Genomic DNA, 24,950 nt, shown 5'->3' with positions numbered 1-24,950 from the left:
AACATGTGACACAGGTGTGATGGATCCAGGAGTGATCTCCTTGGAGCTCTGGAGCATTTCATCAGCCTGGGATTCCACCCATTTGAGCTGGCAATGAGCCCTATTGTTTCTAGGACACCTAGAATTCATCATTTGTGCCTGGCTCGTTTTATTCACTTATACTTCTAATTTCTTTGTAGTCGAGTCATTTCCTGTTTAAATCTCTTCAGCTTTTCCTCTTTGACCCAGAACTGACTGAACAATATCTCTGCTATGCAGTGCATGAAAGATTCTTCTCAAAAGTAAGCCATTTGTGGGATGTTAGTCTGTCATGGGAAAAAAGGCAAAGTAATCAAGAGATTCAGTTAACCCACCTGATTTGGGAAGTTTTCCACCAGCTCAGCTCTTATTCAACACCCTGAGGCCTTTTATCCAATCACTCATGTTTGACCACTTGTTCTAGGAACAAATGTTGGGGTGACCTCACAGAGTCTATAACTGAAATGAACAGAGGAATCAGCAGTCAGAGTGACCCAAGGAAAACTGAGGGCAACTCAGGAATCATAATTTAATTTTCACTTAGAGTTCTCAATCAAAAATTTAAAATAGGATTATAAAAATAGTATCTACTCCTGATGGAAAATTTGGAAAAACAGAAATATAAAACAGGAAAAAACACAAGTCCACCACTGACATATATTGGGTGTATTTATTTTCATTCTGTGTTCTCTGTCCACATGAATGTATAAAATTGAGATCATACTATATATACATGGTTTTATGTTAATTTTTATCTAACACTATACTATAGTCATTTCCCATGTTATGAAGCATTGTAAACATTGATTTTAATGGCTGTATAATATTTCATCCTACAAGTAAATGATGATTTATTTAAACATTCCCCTTATTGGGACACTTAGGTTGTTTGCAGTTGTTTTTTCATTTGTTTTTTGTGGGGTTTTTGTTTTTGTTTTTTTGAAGTAACACTGTAATGAATATCTGTACATATAAATATTTTACTACAATTAAATTTATTTGCTAAGGAAAAGAAAGGTTTCAAAACATAATATACAGAAAATAAATATATATATATAAAACAATATACCTGGCAAATAAACAAATAATATTTTCTAGCAAGAGAGTCCTCATCTAAGGCATGCTTTTAGCAGAATCTATCTGATCTGTCTACTATTGCCTATGCAGGGGTCAGCAAACCATGACCCATGAGTTAAGAATGTTTTGACATTTCTTAAGTGTTGTAAAAATAGAACACAAAGATTAACAGAGACTATATGTGGCCCACAAAGTCTAAAAAATATTGACTGTCTGGCCCTTGACAGAAAAAAAATAAAATTTCTAACCCCTGAATTATTGTAAACAAACAAATCTATGGATTTATGGAGAAAAATAAATTTGCTAGAAACATCAACATTAGGAAGTAAAACTGTTCTGCTACATTAGGATGCACAAAACACTTAAAAATGCATGATTATGTTATATTTTTCAACTTAACTACACATGTTGATCAAGGGTTTCAAGTTTTACTTATTAAATTCACCTATGGCTTAATGTGGAAAATGTCACTTAAGCAATGTACCTATCAGAATATAAAATGGAAATATTTCATGACCAAAACAACTCCTTTCTGCACAACTGATGTGATGAAATATGGAGCTTAGAGACCTTTTATGTTGATATGGGCCAGAGAATGCCCTAATGTGGCAAGAAAAAAACCTGGGGATATTTGTGGTCCTTATGCCTCCCTCTGCTTTGTCAGTGCTCACAATTAATTGTATCTTTGATATTGTTAGTAAAGTAAACTGGTTAAGGTCCTTGATTTCTTAATTCTCTAATAATTTGATCTTTAGTGTTAATTCACACAGTTTCTGTTCAATCATTTTCATATACAAAAATGTAATGGTGATGTTTTATAGAAAGAAACACTAAAGAGTGAAAAAGGAAAACTGCAAACCTGAGCATTTAGGATTATATTATGGACTGAATGTTCATGAAATCCTCAAATTTATATATCGAAGCCCTAATCCCCATTGTGATTGTATTTGGCAGTGGGGCCTCTGGGAGATAATTAGGTTTACAGGAGGTCATGAGAATGGGACCCTCATGATGGGATTAGTGTCCTTATAAGAAGAGACACCAGAGAGAGGGCTCTCTTTCTCTCTCTAATATGTGAGGACACATCAAAAAAAGATGGCCCTCTGCAAGCCAGAGAGAGGTTTCACCAGAACCTGACCATGCTGACACCCTGATCTTGGACTTCCAGCCTCGAGAACTGTGAGAAAATAAATTTCTGTTGTTTAAGCCACCCCGGGTCTTCAGTATTTTGTTATGACAGCCCGAGCTAAGACAAATTTTACCCAGGATACTCTTGCTAGAATAAGGACATGGTAATATTGCTAAGCTGACTAGGCCAGTGCTGATGCAGGGATAATGCATGATGATAATGTTGACTAGAATTACATCCACCAAATGAACATTGAACAGATGAAGATGGATGTTGTACACATTGCAATAATTGGTATGATTTTTCCTGTGACTTCACATGGGAGGCAGAAGTTAGGTCCTCAGTGTCTGATGTCAGTCTAACAGGCAGTGAGCCATCAGCCTTAGGTATCAGAGAATGAGATGTCGTTGTTAACTCCACTTCATCTTGAATTTGTGTGTGTGTATAGACCCTGCTGCTGGTGATTGTTAATTCTTTTTTTTAAAAAATGGTGACAGGTAGCCATCATGTATGTTAAGCTGCTTGTCATTTTCTTGAAACAATATCAATGGATTCTTAATACTGGCTGGCATTTCCTGTATGATTATTCATCATTTCCTAGAAATATAATCTTTAAGGTTTGGGATTTTTTTAAACCTCATTGTTAATTAATGTTTTATTCTAGTCCTTAAGAAATCAATCTCTTCTTTCAGGATGCTGATGAAACTATCACAATCTGTTACTCCATCCACTTACTTAAATTTTGTTTTTTCATCTTTATAAATTGTTGGATTCATTCAAACATTATTTATGTGGCTTTCACTAAAATTGTTTACATCGTTCAAATTTGGGTTTATTAAACTGTTTTTTTAAATATAATGAGGCATTTACATATACACACTATATATAAAATAGATGATCAATAAGGACTTACTGTAAAGCATGGGGAACTCTACTCAATAATCTGTAATAACCTATGTAAGAAAAGAATCTGAAAAAGAATAGATATATGTATATGCATAACTGAATCACTTTGCTGTACACCTGAAACTACCACAACATTTTAAATCACCTATACTCCAATATAAAATAAAAAATTTTTAAATAAATAAATAAATATAGTGATGCAAAGATCAATATTTAAGGGCTGGCAGTATTCTATCTCTTTGAGATCCATACCATAGTAATGTAGAATCTGAAGAATGTAATCTGTAAATATGTGACTTTGAACCTGAAAACAGACCTTGTTGGAGAATACACAAGGATGACATGGTAATTTCCAGCTAGAGATGGGAAAAGTTATCAGTCTCATTATGTATAAACTGTAGTTCCTCACGGGGCCAGGAGCATTGTATATGACTAGTGACATTGCAATCATTTCTTTTCTAGGGTACCAATCGCTCTCCAGGATTAGACACCTGTGGCACTCATGTGGTTGTAAAGCTGCCGTCACAGTTTGTTGTTGTTTGACCACCAGAGTAGAAATATGCATTTTTGGAAAGGCAACGTAATTTATTTTCTTTCCTTTTATTATTTATGTATTTATTTTTGGTACACATGTAGTAATATTTGAGTAAGTCAAAGGATATAATTTTACAGTAAAATATACATGCTTTTCTTAAATTCGTTTTGCATGTTTTCTTTTCGGTGAAATTTTCAGTGATTTTTTTTAAAGCTATACCGCATAATCATTTATTTGTATCACAGTGGAGTTCCAAGTGTTCAGATGATTAAATGAGTTGTCCCTTGAGGAATAGCAAAAAGGGAAACACTGTTGTGCTGCTTCATTAGACTCATAACCAAATAATGAAGGAAAACCAATTTGAAACCAACAGTAAGAGGTCACCTTATTAAAATTATCCAAGTCAACTTAAGACAAATGAATGCAATAAAAAACATTAAATATCTGTAGCATTTTTCATCATTGAATATGGTGAGAATTGTAAAGTCTGTTTATTAAAAAATGTTGATTCTCATTGGTACTTTATAAATTTATCTATCTATTTATTTATGGCTGCGTTGGGTCTTCGTTGCTGAGCACAGGCTTTCTATAGTTGCAGCAAGCGGGGGCTACTCTTAGTTGTGGTGTGCAGGCTTCTCATTGCGGTGGCTTCTCTTGTTGCGGAGCATGGGCTCTAGGTGTAGGGGCTTCAGTAGTTGTGGCTCGCGGTCTCTAGAACGCAGGCTCAGTAGTTGTGGCATACGGGCATAGTTGCTCCCTGGCATGTGGGATCTTCCCAGACCAGGGCTTGAACCTGTGTCCCCTGAATTGGCAGGCAGATTCTTAACCACTGCGCCACCAGGGAAGTCCCTTATTGGGTGCTGTTTTACATTTGGGTAGGCAGTCTTAGGCTTAGTTTTAGTTTCTAGTTTTGTTTCTTTTTTGAATCTATTTAAAGTCCACTACAAAGACTTACACTAGTTGTAAATTCACACTTTCACATTTTCAATATACATTTACCGAGAATTACTGTGATTCGGGATATTTGGCTTGATAATAATATCAAAAACCTGTATTAACAAACCACTTAATATTTGCTAAGCTCTGTTGAAATGTTTTACAGGTACTAACTCATTCCCTTTTTGCAACAACATGTAGACCTAAATGATATTACAAGCACATTTAAAGTAAAGAAACTGATTATCAGAGAAGTTAAATTATTTGTCCAAGAGCACAGTGAGAAATTAGCAGAGACAAGACTCAAACCCATGCATGTTAGAACTTTGCTCTTAACCAGTGAGCAAAATGCACTAATTAAAAGATGGTTCAATAACAGAATACACAAGATATATGAACAGTGCCCTGGTGCCTCAGAAAACAGTCAGCTCTGGTAGAGAAGGCTTTCAGAGAGGTCCTAACTGAGTAAAATGAATGAGTTGTAGTTTGCCAGAGAAAGAAAGAAACTGGAATATTCTAGACAGGAAAAACACAACATGTGTAAATCCAAGGCCACGTGAAATAACGGGGCTTGATTAGGAAAAGCTGGGAATTGTGTGGGAAGAGTGGTGTAACTGATGCTAAGAGAGTATGGGTGGGAGAAAGCCAGAAGCTCAGTTAGTCTTCTGTGTAAATAATGTAGTTGTAATCATCTGTACGACCTTTCTCATGTACTAAACTTTAAGTGCCCTGATGGCAGGGAACATTTCTGTATCGTTTACTGTACTCCCAGCATCTATCTCAATGTCTCTTGTTTCTCAATCAATATATATTAAAAGAATCAATGAGTGACAAAGATATGGCTTGATGGATGCATTGGGGTTCTTTGAGGCTCTTTTGAAGGTTCATTGTTTATAAAGGAGAGTGACAAGATTGCGCTTTTTTGCTTGCTTTTTTCTTTTTTTTGGCCTTGCCCCACGGCTTGTGGGATCTTAGTTTCCCCGACCAGGGATTGAACCTGGTCCGGCAGTGAAAGCACCGAGTCCTAACCACTGGACCGCCAGGGAATTCTCTGCTTGATTTTTTAGAAACATAACTCTGGGAGTAGTTTTGAAGGAGCCTTTGGAAGTAGCCTCTCTTGGAGATAAATGATAATTTATACATAAATGTATGCTTCTACAATACTTCTGCTGCTGAGTAAATCATGAGAACTCTCTATTTCCTCCTCTGTAAAATGAGGGGATGAGATCATCAGGTAATCCTGCTCAGCAAGCGTGTAGCATGAATTAGAGCCTGTGAGCATGGGTCTTACTGTGTTGAGAGTTATACAATGAGAAAGATTTGCATAGCAGAGCACCCATGGCTGGGGCCTGGGAAGCACAGGGAAATCAAGCAGGGGCCATTTATGATAAAAACCACAAAACCAACTTTAGAACGGTTATACTTGACTTATGTCCAGGTTGGGATCAGGGACAAGATGACTTTAGCACTTTGGATAAGTCCTAGAAAAGAACTTTCCTAAGGAAAATATCACTATCTAAAATCTTTGAAAACAGAATTCGTAGTCTGGGCCATAGGCCTCCTTATTCCAGCAATTTACTGAAATATTGCATAAAAATCCTCTTTTGTCCAACTGGCAAATTTAGTCCATCCCAACTCACAATTCTTTGAATAATAGCTAAAGAAACTAGGGCCTCCGAAAAGCAATAGATGAGCTAACAGTGGGAGAATTCCAAATAGTTTCAACTGTTTTAGATCATGATTTTTTTATGATTCAAAGCATAAATTGTTTTCCAAAAAGAAATTCTTCTTTAATAAAATAACAATTTAAAACAGTTAATTCCTTTCTTTTAAATATGTAAGAAAAATAAATTAATGACTAAAATTGATAATATTAATTCTAGAAGAGTAATTTATAGAATACCTGTTCTTATATTATCCCCACAGACAACCTGTAAATCAGAAGTCCTGTATTCCTCTTCTTATTGTGTAAAAGATGACACTGAAGGAAGCAGGAAGTTTTAAGTGATTTACCCCAAGTTACACAATCATAACAAAATTTAGAACTAAATATCAAATTTTCTCAAAGGACTGGAATATCATTTTATGTCTGTTAACTCTGACTTCTACTCCTCATCCATACCTATTTTAAGTGTTGGTGTTCTCCGGGAGTTCTGATACATATTTAGCGTGTGAAACCTTTGGCAATGCTCACAGAACAAGCAGCTGGAGTTCTTCTGGTTTGATACATCTCAGCAGCTGCTTCCAGAATTATTGAAGCCACACTCTTTCCCCCTCTACTTCTGCACTTCTTGGGAACTGTTGATGTCATGCTATTTTTCTGCAAAAGCTGCTATTCATCTTTTCATAAATAATGCATTTTTGGTAAGGCTTCAACTTAACTCCTCCTTAACCTTCTTCTCTTGTTTCTTCTCCTTCCCCAGTGACACCTAGTGGTGTTTTGTTTACTTCCATTTTGTTTTCTAAGAAGATATCTTTACCTTGGTGATGAGACCATTATTACTTCCTTGTATCCACGCATTTTGAATTAGTGTATTTAGCACACCATTAGCTTCTTACTTGAAGTGAACAAAATGATTTATCTTGCCCTTAATTTTCCTTTTCATAAACTTGTGCTAGTAAAGTACTGAGGCCATATTTTCTCAGCAATCTTTCATGATATATTTTGGAAACCAGACGAAATCATTTTTTAGAGACCCATACACGCCTTGCAAATGAGATGTGTCATGATGGTGGCATGGAAAAACTTCTCTGAGAGTTCAGAGGAGTGGGGCATAACTTGGGTCTGGGGTGTGCAAGGAAGGCGTGGAAAAAGAGCATTTTAGATCAGTCTTGAATAAAATTATGGTTGTGCTGCTCATTTAGAGAATAGTGAGGCGAATAATAAGTTACAGAATCAGAAAAATTCATATTATTTTGGTCCCCATGACCTGAGGAATCTCTGATAGAGTGCTATGATTCATTAAATGCACAATAAATATTTTCTGATTAGATGAATCTACTAGTTTGATTTAGTTCTTTTTTGATGGAGTAGAAGTTGTAATTGTTCCATAGAGAACAAAGGCTCAGATAAGATCACTACTATTGAGTGATGGGAATGAAGATAAGAAAAAGTCATCTTTTAAAACAAAAGATTGTAAAATCAGTATATAGTGAATGGGATATACTATTCACAGAAATGCTTCTCCTTCAGGAATGATCTGTAATAAATAGTTAACTTTAGTCAGCATTTGCTATTTGTTAGATATTGTGCCAAGCTTTTCACATGCATTTTCCCATTAATGTTCATAACAGACTTATATGGTACTACCAGACACACTAATTTACAAGTGAAGGAAAGCAGGTGTAGTGAGGCACAGACACACAAACTTGATCTATGTCAGAAATGTATTCAACCTTCACTTTTAATCTCAGGAATAATACACTTTGAAGAAGATACTGCCTGGAATATGACAAAACAGAATCAACAACAAAAACTTTATTATTTTCATTTTGCTCCTGCTCACCTGAAAAGCATCAAAAGCCTGTATTTAGCAGAGAAAAAATGGAGATTTGCAAGCATAGTTCCAACGAGCGTTTATCAAAGCCAGTGGAGAAGGGGAGCTTTGTTCTACAACCTGCCTTAGTTTTGTCAATGAGAATATCCCTATTTTATGCAGGAGCACTAGATAATCTATGTTAATCTATGAAATGCATAGATTAACAAAAAAAAATCATTAGAAATATCCTATTTCTTTTGTTTATATTTTATTACCAATAAACACTCTGCTTGATGGGTTGGTCACCTTTGTGACTTACTTTTAAATTCTACTCATAAACACTGTCAATTATATTATCAAGCCATATGTTAAATTTTGGTTTTGATGGTAAGCACACTCATACTTCTAACTGCATATTTTTTTGGCATCTAAAATTTAGTTGTTTGAGGCCTTGGTTATTTGGGCTGCAAACTACATGCCTAGACAGTACTACAAAGACACAATTTTTAATTTTTTGGTACTTTTTGACTACCTTTGACCAAAAACACACCATTTCTTAAATTTCTTTTAACTCCTTGAGATATGAAATATTTCACATATATAGCAATTATGTATCCCAGTAATGAATTCCAAAAAGTCATTCCTACTGCTCAGTATTTTGATTTTAAGTAAACTACAGTAGAAGAAAATTTCTATGAATATTTTTAAGTGTTAACTACAGATATCACAACACTTTTTTTTTTTTTTTTTTTCGGGAAACTAACATTAATTGAGTGGCAACTTTGTATGTCTGGCCTTGTGCAAGGATTTTTCATTGACAATATTCCATTTCATTGTCACACCAACCCTGTAAGGTAGGTATCACCCTCATCTTTGTCAGAAGAGGAAGATGAGGCTCAGAAAGGTTAGGTAGTTTGTCCAGTCACACAGTTGGTAAGAGACAGAGCTGCGACTGAGTCTCAGACTCAAGTCCCTACTCTCTCTCCGGCGCCGCCTCTCGGGAGGAATGAGGGAGAAAAGGCAGCAGCAGCCATCCTTCCATTTTCTTCCCTGAGAACCAAGACGTTACCAAGAGAAAGAGCCTATCCTTTCCCACAGACCGTCCCCTCTCCACCTGGGGAGGATGCAGTCAGTTGAAGAGCTAAAACATAACTATAAAAATAGGTAGCAGGGGGAGCTTCCCTGGTGGCGCAGTGGTTGAGAATCTGCCTGCCAATGCAGGGGACACGGGTTCGAGCCCTGGTCTGGGAGGATCCCACATGCCGCGGAGCAGCTGGGCCCCTGAGCCACAACTGCTGAGCCTGCGCGTCTGGGGCCCGTGCTCCGCAACAAGAGAGGCCGCGACAGTGAGAGGCCCGCGCACCGCGATGAAGAGTGGCCCCCACTTGCCGCAGCTGGAGAAAGCCCTCGCACAGAAACGAAGACCCAACACAGCCAAAAATAAAATAAATAAAATAATTAAAAAATAAAAAATAATAATAATAAAAAAAGCAGGGACAAGACGCCCAGCAGCGAGGGTGTGCGGTTTCGGGGCTGTGGGAAGGTCTTCGCGCCGTTCACAGCTGCTGTGGGAGGGAGCCACGTGGGCCCTGTGGACAAAACGGGGACAGTGGCTGGAGTGGGTGGGCTAAACAGGCCCCTTTTGGGTCGAACAGATTTTAGATCACAACGTCTGGAGCAGGCAGCAGCCGCTGTTTGCACGGTCACCACCATGCTCCGTCTGCTTATTTTACCGGTATTTGTGATCCAACAGGGATTCAAAATTGGGAGAGCATACAAGTTTGTGCTTTACGTGTCCCAGGACTGTCGTCTCACCCATCCTACTGTCTCCAAGGCCCACAGACAGGACAGCAGCAAAGAGCAGGCTGTCCCCATCGTCACGTCCAGAGTCACCTTGCCCAGGAGCCGCTGCATCTTCCCGGACTTGCGGATGAGCAGCTTGCAGACCTGACCCTCTGTCAGGGTACAAGCACTCTCTACCAGCCTGGCTTCCCGGTCTTTCTCCTGCTTTGTAACCACCCTCCGTCCGCCCTCGCTCTGCGCCTCTGATTTGGTAGGCTCGACGTCCGGAGTGGGCGGCTGGCCGGGAAGCCAGTCTTGCAGCTGCAGGAACAGCAGCTCCTCCTCCTGCGTGAGGCTCAGCTTCCTGAAAGCTCTGCCACGGACATATCCTTCGGGAGGCCGGGGGTCTTCCTGGCTGCTCTGGGAGGAGGCTTCATCTTGCCCTCCTCCTCCTCATCTCGGGGCTCGGGGCTCGTCTTTCACTTTCACAGCAGGCCCCGCCCACTTCCATGTCCTCTTCCTTGAGCCAAGGTTTGACATCTGGGTCTTCATTCTCTTCCTTCAAAAGCCAGCCCGAGTGAGCCAGAAGCAGCTGCACAGGCATATTTCGAGCGTCGTTCCTCAGCCCAGGGCCATCCTCAGCCCAGGGTCATCATCTTTCTCCAGCGTGCCCAGGATCTGTTTTGTTTCTTCATCTGTCTCCCTCCTCTCCTTTTTGATGTTGATGCTGTGAGAGGGCCCCATGTCCGACACATCCACAGTCTTAGCCCAGTTCCCCTTTTTCTTCATCATTTCAGCTGGGTCCTGCTCAAAGATGGAGTGGGACCGGAACACTTCTGGGCGCCCCCGGCCCTGTCCATGGCCCTCTCGCTGTCTGTCTCTATCCCTTTACGCTTTTCCTTCTTGATGGTTACTTCTTCCTTGGGCTCTTCCTTGATCTTACGACTGATATTTGGGGGGAAGGTTTTCTTCTTGAATCCCTGAGGGTGAGGTCCCTGGAGTGGATGGAGGGAAGGCGGCCCGGGGTGAGGGGAGGCACCGGCCTCCACAGGAAAAGACCCCCGTGCCCCAGAGAGGAAGGGTCGGGGCCCTCCCGGAGCGCTGGGCTCGCCTGCGGCGTTTTCTTCATGTTGCCCCAGCGCACCGGGGCTGGAGCTCCACACCACGCGCATCCCGACTTCACCTCCTAGGCGACCTGCAGCCGGGCCTCGGGGCCGGGGCGGAAGTCCACAACACCTTTTTAAACTTAACCTGAGTTAAGTTGAGTATCTTTTCATCTTATTTTAATTAATTAATTAATTAATTAATAATAATAAATTATTTTATTTCTATAATTCTTATTGCTTGCTTATTACTTATCAACATTATTAAAATTAAGAAGAGGTTTTTTAACTTATAAAATATATTCTTTGGAAATACATAATATGCTATTATAATGGGCTCTGTGTGGTTATCTACTGCTACCATAATGTTATGTAACCAACAACCACAAAACCTATATGCTTAAAATAAGCTCTTTTAAGTTCACATGTGTGTGTGTTGGCTAGCAGAGCGTCTGGTCTCCAAGGGCCTAGAGATACCCACGTGCACGTCTGTGATTAGCAGCAGTCAACCAGGTGGTTCTGTTTGTACTGGCTGGACTCAATAACGAGGACTAAGCTCTTCCTCACTTGGTGGCTTATTCTTTAGCAGGTTAGCTGGCATTTACTTGTTCTCAAAGTGGAGTCAGAGAAAAAAGAGAACATAGGCACTAAAGGACTCTTGACTTCTTGTTTGGAAATGGAATACTGGCACTTCCTTCATACTCTATTGACCACAGCAAGTCCAAAGCCAGCCCACATTAAAAGATTCAGGAAATAAGGTACAACTCTTTTAAAGTTACAATGTTATGTTATCAAAGGAGTAGTTACAGGGAAGCATATAGGATCTGGGACATTTTTGTAACTAATCAAAATTTTTTTATTAATTTTGGTAGATATTTTAAAATGTATTAATCTTTGAAGAGAAAAAGTAAACTTGTCTCTGACAATCTTAACAATTTTATGTCTGTATGTCTATTTTATTTCTACCCCTTTTTTTTTTCCTTTCTATAGTTGTTTGGAGGATATTTTATTAATTGTATACTAATTGTAAAGTTTGATGCTTAGCTACTTAATTGGCTGCTATTTTTCTTTTCTTATATATTAGCATATTTAATTCTCATATAACAATTTAGCTTCATCTCATAAGTTTTGAGAAGTAATAACTTTTACATATTTAAGTATAAATATTTTCTAATTTCAAGTATGGGTTCTTTCTTATTTGATATAAATTATTTATTAGTGTGTTCTAAATTTTAAAAATACATTTTTAAAAATCTTAACTTTTAGATATTATTTTCTAACATAATAGCATTGTGTTCAGAGAATGTGAACTGAATCATAACATAGATGATTCTAACAAACGTGATGTAGAACTAAGTTAGACAGACACAAAAGAATACATACATATGATTCCATTCATACATAAAGTTCAAAGACAAGCAAAACTATTGCTTATCCTTGGGGAGTACGTAGTGACTAGGTAGGGGCATAAGGGAGCTTTTGAGAATGCTGGTGATATTTTCTTTCTTGATCTAGGTTCTAGTTAAAAGGCTGTTGGTAATTTGTGAAAATTTATCAAGCTGTTTATACTTGTGATTTATGCACATTTTTATGTATTTGTTATACTTCTGTAAAAAGCTGGAAATCTCAGTGAACTTGTTTATAGCAGATTAGACAGAGCTGCAGAGACGATTAGGAGAATAAATATAAATTTAAGGAATTATGAGTTTACAGATTCAAAGAGAGAAAAATTATGAACAAGAGGTTACAAGATACACAGAAGAAAGTGAGAATTCTACAATTACACATATTCCTTTCTAACGTGTCTTTGTCACTCCTCCCATCAAAGCACAGAGTCTAATCCCTCAAGGCTTGAATCTGGTATGGCCCTGGGACATGCTTTGACCAATAGAATGTGGCAAAAGTGACACTGCTTTTATTTTCAAGTCTACTATTTGGAAAAGCTTGCAATCAAGTAGTCCCTAAACTGCAAGCTGCTGCTCGGTGAACTTGTCACACTTCCACAGACTTAGTAAGGAGACAACCAGACCAAATGGTTTTGCACAGTTTATAACTTCTAGTGTAGCAGGCAGCTTGAACTTCATGCTCTCACTGATCTCTTTTACCTTCCAAGTCCCACAGGGGTGATTCAACATGGGCCTAGGTGAATTCTGAACACACAGCTAATCTGTGTCCAGCTTTGAAACCCCCAATCCCATAAGGTGATGCTAAAAAACTTGCCTAAACTTTGCTCCAAAGGAGACATTGTATTTATTACTTTGGAATATAAGAAAGTCTTCCCTGATAACACAGTACTAGCTTGCTATAACCCCTTATACAAACATTCTTAAATTGTCCATAAATGCCTAGCCATGTAGAAATGTGAGGGATTCATGGAGAATTGTCTCTAAACAGCAACTTCTGAATGCTTCTACAATCATTTAAAAAGGACTAGTCTAGCATCTAGAGGATGAGAGGGCATGTGGAAAATCAGAAGCCATTCCATCTGAGGACTCATAAACAAGTAGAAGGAACTCTCACTTGAATTCAGCTCAAATTGCTGACTCACACATTGTGAGTAAATAATAAACTAAGTTTTGGGATGTTTTGTTACACAACATTAGATAACTGAAACAAAGATGTTGAGTTAAGAATCATGAAAGAAAATATCTCAAAGCATAGCTGGCTACTTTTAAGAATAATCATGGGTTGTTTGGTACAAAATGTTTATCAATAATCTCATTCTTCTAGGACAATTTTTGTAAAGATACTTTATGGAAGCTATTTGGGGAAAAAAACCTATTCCTGTAACTAAAACATTAGCCAGTGGTTCTTTATCATAGGTGGCTAAGTTAAAACTAATGAAACACATTTTTATAGATATCACTATTTTTTTTCAATTTTCTTTCAGTAAGGTTTTGAACCAATGAGAGGTGTTATTAGAATATACATACCTGTGCAAATACTTGTTAATAGTACCTGCATTTGTTTGATGTAGACCTGGTGAGTTCAACTGAGTTTTTCTTTTGGTTTGTGGTAGAATGAAGTGGAATACTTAAATCTTATCATTATGGAGATTGTTCTTTCATTTATTCAACAACCATGCACTGTTCACAGTGAGTGAGTTATGCCAGATGAAAACTGAAGAGCCCACAAGACCCTCCTCTGCCTCTCTGGTCTTGCCTTCATTGTACTTCCCCTCTGTCACAAATGTTAGCCTCCTTACTGTTCTTTAATGACAGAAGTTTGTCCCTTTTTCTTGGAAAAGTGCTTCTTCAATATAACTATACGCCAGGCTTCCTTTCATCTTTCAGTCCTTTGGTCAAATATCAGTCTATCAGCAACTAACTCCTTCAACACACAGTTTAACCTGCATCACTCCCTATTACAAGTTCACATTTTTTCCCACAGCACTATATCACCGTTAACAGACAGTTAAAAAAAAAAAAAAAGTTTTCTTTTTTTTTTGTTGGTTTGTTTTTCCTTATTATCTATCTTTTCCCTGAAAACAAGCTTCAAAGAGGCATGGGTTTTTGTTTCGATTACTATAATTTTCTTAGTGCTTGGAACAGTTCCTAATTCATAGCAGGTACATAAAAATGTTTGTTGATTGAATGGATACATGAATTAATAGTGTACAATCAGCCTCTGGTTTCTAAAAAGAATCCCCAACACCGTGGCGGCTTATAATAAAGTTTTATGTATCACATTGGCTAGGGGCTCTGATCCATGTCTCCTCACTCTAGGAGCTGATGGAGCCTCCACCATCAGACACATTGCCTGCCAATGTGGCAAGGAAACAAGGATTAAGCCAACCTCACACTGGTTTTAAACTCTCCCACTGAGAAGTGATAAATAGAAAGTTCAATCACATTTCACTGTCCACAGGTAGGTAGGCTGTAGCTACCATGTTCCAAAAAAGACAGGCTGTGATAATGGCAGAGATGGTATTTGTATAGAGTCGTTAGGGAAGGCCTCTTAGAGAGAATAATATTTGAACTGAGCTCAAATTTCTTCCTAGAGGCCAACAACTAAGGTATTCTAAAACATGATTTAGATCCCAGTTCTATGTTATCTGTCAAAAATTAACAGAGCTATCCTGCTATCCTTACCTCTTCGTGTTACTGCATTAAATGAGATATTTCATAGAGAGCACTTAACACAGTGCCTGGAAATTAGCAAATGCTCAAAAATGCTATCCATTACTAATCATTATCACTGACATTTAAAATCATTTTGAATTAAATGGTAAGTCTTCCTGAAAACAATTAAATAGGAAAGTATATCTAAAGGGAGTAGATCAGTGCTAGGTGGATTTTGTCATAAAGAGGACCATCCAGGCTTGTGGGACGATCTCATAAGAGGTAAGTTTTGAATCATGTTTGGTTGAAACACTGGCTACACACTGATCGGCATGTAAGGTGGGTAATACTCTTGAACTCAGAGCAACGATGGGAGAACATATGAAATATATTGAAGCAAGTGATTTCTCAAACACCAAGCAACTAAGCCCTGACAGAAATACAGGATCAAATTCGTATTCATAATTTATGTTTTATAACCCACCTACTACCAATAGTATCCTGAGGTATTAGTAGAAATATATTGCTCAGTAATAATAGTTAATGCTAGAGACAGAGAAGGTCAACAGAGTATTATCCTTGATTACTTTGAAGCAGATGACAAATTTTAAGAAGATGGTCATGCATGGTCATGTACTATAAGCTGGAATGCTTTGAAAAAGATTAATATGGTAATATCAATACTTGTATAATGCCAAAGCACTGACCACCAAAGAGGAGAAAAAAATCACTGGTATTGGATTACAGGAGGAAAACCCTGTAAAGATAGTTTGGAGGCAACTTTGACGTGATGCATTTACAGTGGAGAAAGGTGACAATGAATTCACACACAAAAACAAATAAATAGAAGTAAAACTCTCTATAACATTCTGTGCCTCCTATATTGTTTTATCCTCAATAATCAAAGTTTAAGATAATTAGGCACGCTAGTTAAACACATAGTACTCATTAACAGAGCAATTACCATAGATTTCCACAGTAAGATAAGACTGTATATCTTAATACATGATTTATTATGCAAGGACACTATGTTCTTTAACTCTTTATTATAACTCATGAGGATTGCTAGAATTTAGCTCATAGAATTACTGGAAAGCCTACTTGAAGTTGTGCTGTACAAAAAAGAGTTAAGAAGGTAGAGGAATAAGATCCAATATGGTTGCTTATAATCATATGATACCAATTAGTGTTTCACTAACACTGATTATTAAGAAGTACAGTGTGACTTGCATTTCCATTTTCACTTAACACGTTTTATCTAGGTGTTTAGTTGTTCATGGGTATGAGAATTTATTTTGCCATTCACCGAGATCTCAGTTGGAGCTCTGATATTCCTGACTTATCAGTGCTTTTTCCACTTCAAGAAAAAAAAAAAAAATTACCATTCCTCAAGGCACTAAATTACTTTTAGTATTACAATTTCTAGTCCTTTGTCTCTCCTTGATCCTCTGACATTTTTTTCATGTCTCTTCTTGTAGTGCACTTAAGCAGAGCTATTTTGATTAAATAACTCCCCAGAGGACTGAGATTATAATACAATAGTCTTCCAAATAGGTTATTCTTGAGTACATATTGCCATTATGCAGTACAGATATAACATCAGTATTTCATAAATGCATGTTTCTATGAAATCTGCCAAGTAGATGAATATCTCTTTGATTGTTCCTGACATCATTGAGTTATAAATAATAAAGTGAAGCTCAAATTGTTTATTTGCAATGGAACAGCTCTGAGAAGAATTTCAGCTATCAATGATGTAGTAACCTCTAGAAAAGACAGGAACTTTAAAATTACACTGAACACTATCTGAAAAAATTCCCTTAAATTGGGCAATTGCTCAAAATTGCCATAAATCAATTCTCCAAATCCAATAGAATTAAAATGAGTGGTGAGTACATTCTTATTTAATTCACTTTTTTTTTTTTTTTTTTAGAGTCAGTCCGCTTCAGTGTTTTGGAGTTAAGATAGCATTAGATGGGTGAAGTAATTACTAATTAGCATGGTTTCAGCAGGGCAGACTTTTCACTACTAGTCAGATTCTTTACTCTTCTGAGAAATTGGTTTGCACTTTTTTAGAACAGCTCCCAGGAAAAGGACTCTTTCTTCTTTATGTCAAATGATCACTATCATTACACACTTGGAAAATTTCAAACATTAAAGTAAAACATGGGACAATTTAATTAAATCTTAAGAATTGGACTTCTTATGTAAAATAAAGCCAAAAATAGAATTTTTGTCACTGTGATTAACTATTAATCTCTTCCATCTTTTCACGTAGTTAGCCTTTTAGTAAAGACCATTGTATGTTAAATCTTTAGCACATAGAAGGCCAATGAAACCTGATTCAGTTTTAAAGTTCCCATTTCATACAGCTATCTTACTCCCCTGGCCTCAGAAAAATTTAAAAATTCTTAAAAAACGTTTTTTGACAGATTAAAAAGTAAGCAAAGCTACAAAGTTTCAGTTATGAAAGATTAGTCCTAGAGATCTAATGGACAATGATGTGACTATATTAACAATATTGTACTGTACCCTTGAAATCTGCTAAGAGGGTAAATCTTTAGATCACCACACACAAAAAATAAGAAAATAGTAACTATGTGAGTTATGAATATGTTAACTAGCAAAATAGTGGTGAATATTTTATAATATATATGCACATCAAATCATCAAGTTGTACACTTAACCATATACAATGTTTAACTGTCAACTATACCTCAATAAATCTAGAAAAAAATTTGAAGTATGCAAAGCTGTAAATCAGTGACAGAGTACAAAAAACATATTTCTTTGAGGAACAAATCACTCAGAAACTATTTTGTAATGTATATTTTCTCAAAGTGCTTCCTTTTGAAAAACGAAAAGTCCACATATTCTTTTTAGCTTATTAATTTGAGCACAATCTGCTTGTTAATTTTGAGAGATTTAATAAACTTTGGTAAGAGGTTAGGAACTTAGATTTGTTTATTTTATATCTTTTTCTTGGGTTAGCGCTAACAACAGAAAACAAAGAGAATGACAACAGAATTGTAGAGCTAGTTGAAGGAAATAAAAACATATTTTCTATTATTTAGCCAATTAAAGCTAGAGTAAAATTTAGAGGTTGATTTTTTTTTGCTATTTTCTTTTACCTAAAACTAACAAGTTAATCATGGTTAGGTATTATCTAGTTTTTTTTTTGTATGGAGGGTATACTTTGCTTATTAAATAATGCATTTCCAAACTTTTATCAATTTAGGGAAGAGGAAGGGTGCAAGCACTCTGATTTTCCCACTGAAACATATGCCAAGTACATTTAACTAAAAAAACATTTGAAATGTACACTTTGTTTCTAGAATTTCCTGAGCTGTAACTCCATAGTAACAATGAATAAGATCAATGATAAGGTGGAGAAAGTAGTTGCTTCAAGGATAAAATTCTCTTTTTTTTTTGGAAAAAAATATTTAAAAGAGAAGGCTGCTGTATCCTGATTCATCTCTACTGACAGGACAATACTGAAACCGATTTACTTCACTTTCACCGATCCTTCATCATTTTCCCTGTGATCTCACAGCTATTACAGTCTCTTTTGACATGACCAAACAAGAACACTGAAAAAGAACATTTACTGTATATCTAAATAAATGAAACCAGGGGTAGAAAAAGAAGCACCGTGCCACTTGAGATATTTTTGCTCTCATAAAAGACAGAGGTGCTCATGAGGTCAAGAGCTCTTTTGGTTATAACTTCCAAGCATTCTAGCAATAAGAAAAAAAAGTTCTGTATTTTACTGTACTTCTTAAAATTCTTCTTTTTTTCTTTTTTACTATCCTATTTGTAGCACTCTTGAAAATACAATAGACACAAAAAATCAACTTTCATGTTTCTCTTGGCTGAATATAAAAATTCTGAATATTTTCACAAAATCTCTTATTTTTCATTTTGCTGTCAGCCTTGGTAAAATAAATATTGAAAAATTCTGCACAATAGTATATGTTTCAAGTATATTTTACACTTTTACTTTTATATGAAAATGCTTTATCTTTTTCACTAATTTATTTCATACTATTAATGAAATATGTCAAGATAAACAAGAAAAATGTGTAGAGAATGACATTAAAATTCATATACGTTTGAGATAGTTATCATTTGATATTTCCATTGTCACTGTTAATTGCATGTTACTTTTAATCTTAGGTAAAATTATCTAATAAAATTTTGTTCTTTCTATAAAATATGTAAAAGCATTAATTTTACAGCAGAATTATTTTAATACACTCAAATTGCAATCCCAGGGTGTTTAAAATTGTAGGATATTTATTCCAGAGATGTGACTTCAAGGTTTTTAATCTATTTGGGTTTAAAAAAAACTGTGCCTTCAAATATTACCATGAATATACAAAGTTAAAAGTGAAAATCAAAGTCAGGGATAGAATCTAAAGTTACTTTACCCAAGTATCCTTTGATCTAAATAAATTTGAGGTGAAAATTTCGTTTCTTAGGAAAAAGAGTTCAAGGATGTTCCATGCACTTGAGAATATCATTTTGATACTAATTGTTCGTAGATTGTTTCTTTTTCCCCCTCACTCTTCATCTACTTTCTTTTTTGATTCTGAATATATGGTATGTATTCAATTAAAGCAGAGTTATGTAAAATAATCCACTTTTCAGAAGAACTAATGTTTCATAAATGACTACATTTATAAGTTCCTGTCACACTCAGAATCTTTCCTCATAAGTGCACACTCATAGCATGTAAAACTATTTAGCAAAACGACCAACTATCACAATATTATCATTGTTATTGTCATTATTATAAAACTATTATAATAATATTGCAATATACTTAACAATTAGAAAAATAATCACATCATATATGTCCATATTCTGAGTGAAACAGCTCATTTTTCTGCACATTTCCTTTCAGTCTCTGCTCATATGCATGGTTTTCATTGTCACTTCTACTTAATACTTTTGTTTGCATGTTATATTTGACCACAGTCATTTTTTCCCTGGTTTCCAATTCCTACTCCTGGCATACTGATCTTTCAGTATTAAGGCTACTACTGACGAGTATGGCTCTGCTCATTGGGAGAACTCATAACTACCTGGCCAGCCTCAGAGCAGCAGAATTTTTTCCCCCATGTAAGTGACTAATGACATGCTCTACTGCTCTCCAGTTCAGGGTAAATTGTGGCCCACTGATGTTGACGGGTAGCAAAATATGCCACTTTGGTATATTGATTATTTTGAGCTGTAGGCAGTTAAAAACCAGCAAATGCAGGGAGAGTCTTTCTCTGAACTCTCCTTATCTGCCTAAAGACAAATCCTCCAGAAAGAACTCAAGTTGTCTTAAATCCTCTCCTGAGAGTTTCATCAACCAAGAAAGATTGATTTCTCATCAGCTAGAAGTTGATACCACACCCAGACAAACTTTGTCACAAACTATGGTATCTCTCATCTATTCTTCTAAGGGCCCATTCAACTTTCCTAAAAACCATTTTCTCTCCCTCAAGAGACCTACATCCCTCCTCCTCTTTCCAGAATAAGATGGTAATTAAGCCTGAATTCTAAGCCACCTCTTTGAGTTACTCATTTTTCCCTGGGTATTTCCCATGCATACATGAGGTATACATGTTAATAAATGTCTGCTTCTTTTTCTCTTGTTAATCTGTTTTTCATTAGAGGGCTCTTGGCTAAGAAGTCAGACGTTAGAGGGAAAAATATTTTTCCTTCCCTACACTATGTGTAAAATTATTACTCCCCTTGTTCTAATACCCTATATAACCACTGTCTTCTGGCATTATCTTCAAGGAAATACATAAAAAACAAACCTATTTTTCTATTTCTTATAATAATAACAATCTTAAATTGAATTTAAAAATACCATTTACAAAAGCATCAAAACTATGAAATAGTTTATTTACAGATAAATCTGGTAAAATATGTTTTTGAATGTGCATGACCTATATACCAAAAACTACAAACTATTGCTGAGAAAAATTAAAATAAATGGGGAAACAGCTTTTTCATGGGTTGGAAGACTAAGTATTCTTAAGATGTCAATTCTCCTCAGATTTATCTATACATAGAATTCCCAATCAAAATCCCAACAGGCATTTTTGTAGAAATTGAAAAACCAACTCTAAAATTCAGAATCAGCCAAAATACAGAAATTAAAATCTCTAAAATAGCCAAAATGACATTGAAATAAAACAGAGTTGGAGGTTTAACACAACCTAATTTTGACACATATTATAAAGCTACAGTAATCAAGACAGTGTGGTAGTGATGTCAAGATAAATAGATCAATGGAACAGAGTACTCAGAAATAGACCCACACAGGCTTATTTCAAATTTTGTATTTAAACCTTTGACAACTTATTTTTATTAAAGGCAAAATGGTAACTCATTGAGCAAGACTAGTCTTTTCCACAAACAATGCTCAAACATTTGGATAATCGCTTGTAAAAATATGAACTTTAATCCAAATTTCACACTATTACAAAATTAACTCAGTGGATCATAGACCTAGATGTAAAACCTAAAGCTATAAAACTTTTAGGAAAAAACACAGAAGAAAATCTTTGTAATCTTGGATTATGGGAAGATTTCTTAGCCAAGACACCCAAAGCACAATCCATTTTTCAACAACAACAACAACAAAAAAAAAAAAGAGAGAGAGAAAGACAGAGAGAGAGAAAATAAGAATGTCTGTTCTTTAAAAGACACTGTTAAAAGAGTGAAAAGGCCAACCACTGACTGGGTGAAAATTTTTGCAAAGCAAGTATTGGATCAATAAATTTTATCTAAAATATATAAAAAAACTTTTTAATAATCTCAAAAACCAACTCAATAAAAATGGCCAAATATTTAATATTTAATTTAATATTTACACAGAAACCTTACCAAAGGAAAATCTCCTATGTATTGGTTAAAGTTTAATCAAAAGAAGCAGTACACTATATTCTGGGGACTTCAGGTGGTTTTAATTTATGTTTCTGTCATTTAAGTCTAAAATTTTAAATATAATTTTACTTATTTCTTATTGGACTTTATAAAAGAAAGATGAGACAAGTAAATTGGTTTTCAAATAGATAACTTGGTTTAAAAAGAAAAAAGCTGGCTCATTAGTTAATAAGAGCTTACTAAATTTTTAATTCATATAAATATCTGTACTTCTATTAGGCATTTTTGGAGACCATGGTTAGATGGGAAAAATAAAACAAAACAAAACTTGATTTTCTTACAACACTACAATACCATGTTTACATTCGTTTATACAGCTTAATTAAATCTCCCTTAGTTTTATGGCCAACATAAGCACTTTTATGTTGCAGTGGCCAAACATAAAGCAAGATATTTAGCAAAATTACTAAGTGGGGAGTATTTGTTGCTCAAAGCTGGATAGTTGATCAATAGCCTTTTAAATTAAATCTGATTTTTTAAATTGCCATTATTCCCTTTTTTCATCAACTTTGCTTAAATAAATTTTAGTCATTTAGGAACACAAAATGCTGAATGGTTCCCAGTGTCTTATTTAGCACAGATCTTAAGCTTTCAGGAGGGATTTTATTTTCTTATTCCAGATATAATCATGTTGATGCTATTTGTCATGTACCAAAACTGAACAGCTTAGTGTTTTAAAGCCAACCCTTTCTATCAATCGTTCTGAAAGAGCAATGAGATTAACACTACAGGCTTCACATTATTGATTATTCTTAAAGTTATCACTCCAAAAGTTCAATGTGATAACATAACCCTATTTCACCAATCAAAATGTTGAAGAAGAAAGGTTAACACTTTTATCAACTCATCAAACAAATTCTGGCATAGCCAAAGTACATATGTTAATTCAATATATTGTTTTTCAAAATTTCTAATATATTTTGGAATTGGAAAACTATTAAAATTTAAATTGTATTGAGTTTTTTCTTTAGTTCAATTTTATTTACTTTCCTCTCTATAATGTAGTAGTAAGAAAGAGTATCATAATACTACTTTACTTCAATTGGTATAAGATTCAAAATTAATCACAAATTTAAAATTTAAACCTCTAAGCCATGTTCACCCAAAATATTTGATTAGTGGCACGATATCATCCTTTCTCTCTACTACATACATACACTTACACATACAATGCAAAATCTGGAGAACAAACACTCCAGGTATTTTCATTATTATTAATAAAAATTTAATGTTCTGTAACCACATTAGTAATGTGTTGTCCACCTTCAATAAAAGAATTATGAAACACAATCCTTTTACACATATATGCAAATTCAAGATTATTCTTCAAACATTTGAATATCAAAAAAAAAACATTTTTGGAAAAAGTTAAAAAGACCAACATAAGTTGCCATCTTATCTTCTAAAATTTTGTGAAGGACATACAAACAAAATATTACTGTTCATTAGTACAACTGCTTGATAAAAGCAATAGAGAGATGTTTGTCAAAGCGTACAATCTTCCATTTATAAGATGAACAAGTTCTGGGAATCTAATTTACAGCATGGTGACTACAGTTAACAATACTGTGAGACAGTAGATCTTAAATGCTCTCATCACTCACACAAAAATAATAAGGTAACTATGTGAGGTGGTAGATTTAACTAGCCTTACTGTGGTAATCATTTTGCAATGTATCAAATCATCAGGTTGTACACCTTAAATGTACACAATGTTACATGTCAATTATATCTCAATAAAACTGGGGAAAAAAGGAATAGAGGACTGCTAAACCAAACAAGTGAGAAGACTACAATTTTTTAAAATAAATTGTTTTATTTAAAATTCACCTCATTGTCCTTATTCTCCTTTCTCAGCATACTTAAATAAACAAAACAAAGGAACAAAGTAACAAATATATTGCCATTGATCAGCACAGCTTTTAGACCAGCAAATGAACCATCAAGAACCATACATTTACCCTCCAATCACGACTTACCGAATGCAGTCAAATCCTGATCCAGTCAGATAAGCATTCCGCCCCGTTGCCCTCCTTTTACAGATTCTAAATTGCAAAGGTGTCCATTGTAAAGTTATATTACTGACTCGATTTAATTCAGTTTTCATTGAGTGGTTCTAGTTTCACAGAAGTAAGCACAGTCATCTCTCCCTATCCTTTTCTGCGGTGCTAGATTCCAGGACGCCAGAGGATACCAAAATCCTTGAACGCTCCAGTCGGCCCTTCCTATTCTATCTACAGGTTCCAGATCCGCAGATTCAACCAACCCCGGGTCGTGTAGTATTTTCCGTTCTAGGTTGGTTGAATCTGCGCCTTGGAAACCCGGCAGATTTGAAACCCGTGGATAAGGAGGGCTGACCGTACTCATCTGCATGTTAGACCATCTTTACATATTCTTTACGTGTGTGTTATTTCGCATAGCTGGAGGTAAAAATTACAAAACATGGAAACTCACTCTAACAGTTAAAATATACATTATGCATTACATCATCTTTTCTTTGACTCCATTTCTCATTCTGACTTTTATATTTTTATTACAGTTAAAATCAACACTTCCTTCCTGATTTGCATTTATGAGAACATCCATTGTGAATAGAAGAAATACGTCTGTGACTTTTCTACTTTGGAGCTGGAAGGAACTTTATAAACATTAAATAATTAATTCTCACAACACTCAAGGCAAAGTTTAATATTCTCATTTTATAACCAGGTAAATGAGAACAGAATGCTAAAGTTATTTGCTGAATGCATTAGTTAAAGTGGTTGCCAGGCCTAGGCTGAGCACTTGTAGTGTGAGCCCAGATTTGTAGATGCTATAAATAAACTAGATGTTAGAAGGATTACAGAATATTACTTACAATTAATATGTTAAGAGTTCTTGAAAGGATTATATCTTTTGCTTTGTATAAGCTTCTGAGTAACATGGTCTAACTTTTTGAAGGAATTGCAAAATCAGTAAATTTCGTTAGTAGTGACA

General features: G+C 35.6%; 2 pseudogenes; one reads left to right on the top strand and one right to left on the bottom strand.

Moving 5' to 3' along the window:
• Window positions 1-3,673, top strand: part of LOC132366255 (UBX domain-containing protein 6-like) — a 49,880-nt pseudogene extending 46,207 nt beyond the window's left edge.
• A 6,136-nt stretch (window positions 3,674-9,809) lies between these two features.
• Window positions 9,810-11,034, bottom strand: LOC132366254 (DNA-directed RNA polymerase III subunit RPC4-like; annotated as a pseudogene).
• Between the last annotated feature and the right edge of the window lie 13,916 nt (window positions 11,035-24,950).

This window comes from Balaenoptera ricei, chromosome 5 (assembly GCF_028023285.1).
Source record: "Balaenoptera ricei isolate mBalRic1 chromosome 5, mBalRic1.hap2, whole genome shotgun sequence".
Classification (NCBI taxonomy): Eukaryota; Metazoa; Chordata; class Mammalia; order Artiodactyla; family Balaenopteridae; genus Balaenoptera; species Balaenoptera ricei.
This window is presented reverse-complemented; position numbering and strand designations above follow the sequence as displayed.